This window comes from Branchiostoma belcheri, unplaced genomic scaffold (assembly GCF_001625305.1).
Source record: "Branchiostoma belcheri isolate BF01 breed outbred unplaced genomic scaffold, Haploidv18h27 scaffold209, whole genome shotgun sequence".
NCBI lineage: Eukaryota > Metazoa > Chordata > Leptocardii > Amphioxiformes > Branchiostomatidae > Branchiostoma > Branchiostoma belcheri.
The window spans coordinates 137958-139728 of NW_017803591.1; positions in this window are offsets into that span (position 1 = coordinate 137958).

A 1771-nucleotide genomic window follows, 5' to 3' on the forward strand; every position below is an offset into this window, starting at 1 on the left:
TACTGTATAAAAGCCTTAAGTTTCTAAACAAAATGAAAAAGAGCAATCTATTATCTTTTTTGGATTACATTAATCTGATCAATCTCATTTCAATGTTGTTGCAGTGACATCAAGTAGCCATGTTATTTCCACCCAGTCCGTTAGTGGCACCGGTGCAACCGTCACAGGTAGGGCTTTGTTACTGGACAATCTTCAGTGTTTTTGTTTTAATTTAACGTCAACGATCTGTAATATCCACTTGTTTTACCAATATTTTACTTTACCCTTAGGTCTTGCACTTTGCGACCACACCTTTGATATCATCTGTGCCAAGATCTCTACCGACTGGAGAGCTGTATGTATCGCCCTGGGTTGCGATTCTGACATGATCACTAAGGTCGTCTCTGAGTGTGGCTCGGACGACCACTTGTGCTGCGGCACTATGCTCAAGCTTTGGCGTGATACCTGGCATGTGGACTACTCCGACAAGGTCGACCATCTCTGCACTGCCTTGCGTACATGCGGCTACACAGACTGCGCCACCACTGTGTACGCAAAGTACCGTACTGAACACAGCGTGGCTCTGTGCGATGGCCAGATTGACATCTACTCCAAGACCCTGAGTCACGATTGGAAGGCATTCTGTCATGCCCTCGACTGCAGTGATGACTTCATCGCTAAAATACTGGTGGAGTGTGGCCACGACGACTACCTGTGCTGTGGTACGGCTATCAAGACCTGGCGTGACACTGTGGACTGCAGCTATGCCGACAAGATCGACTACTTCTGCAATGCCTGTTACAGCTGTGGCTTCGACGACATTGCTGTGGACTGTAGAGATCATTACAGGAATGAGATATTTGGTGAATATTTTGGTTTACGTTCATAGTCCTAGCAAATTATTGTTTATAGTTTAACTCTGTTTGAAGTATGTAGTCGGAATTTCCAAATGTTTGAATTATTTTATGCTGACAATAGTTGATACCTTTTATTGCAGTTACTGGCAGCTCTAGCGCTCTTGTGACTGGTGGTTCATCTGGCCACTTTGTTACTGGAGGTGTTTTGGTGACAGGTTGGTGGATTTCCTTCCATTGTCCTTTACCAATTCGTCCGTGTCCCTATTGAGAAACCGTCATGAAAAACCTACAGATTTTGTTTCGAAGACACGGTCCGCTCTTTGCCCATTGTCTCAATAGAAACACTACAGCTAATTCATACTATTTACGCTTTGTAGGATTGGCTCTATGTGACGACACCCTCCGTGTCATCTGTCACAAGATCGATGACTGGAAGCTGGTCTGCACACACCTTGGCTGTGACGACGCATTTGTTTACAAAATCCAAGACCAATACCAGGACGATACCTACCTGTGCTGCTTCCATGCTCTACAGACATGGCGCGACACCTTTGACATCAGTTATGACGACAAAGTCAACATCCTGTGCCATACTCTACGCACTTGCAACTATGCTAGTTGTGCCTATACCGTTTCCAACAAATATCGCACAGAAAATGGCTTTGCCTTGTGTGATAACCAGATCAATATTTACAGCCATAAACTAGCAGATAACTGGAAGTATTTCTGCAAAGTGTTGGGATGTGATGATGACTTTGTTACAAAGACTGAGTTGGATTACGGAAGCGACAACTACTTGTGCATCAGCACCGCTCTGAAGCACTGGCGTGACACCGTTGACTGCAGCTACGCTGACAAGATTGACCTCTTCTGCCATGCTTGCGATGCTTGTGACTTCCACAACATTGCAGTAGACTGCAGAACGAACTTCAATA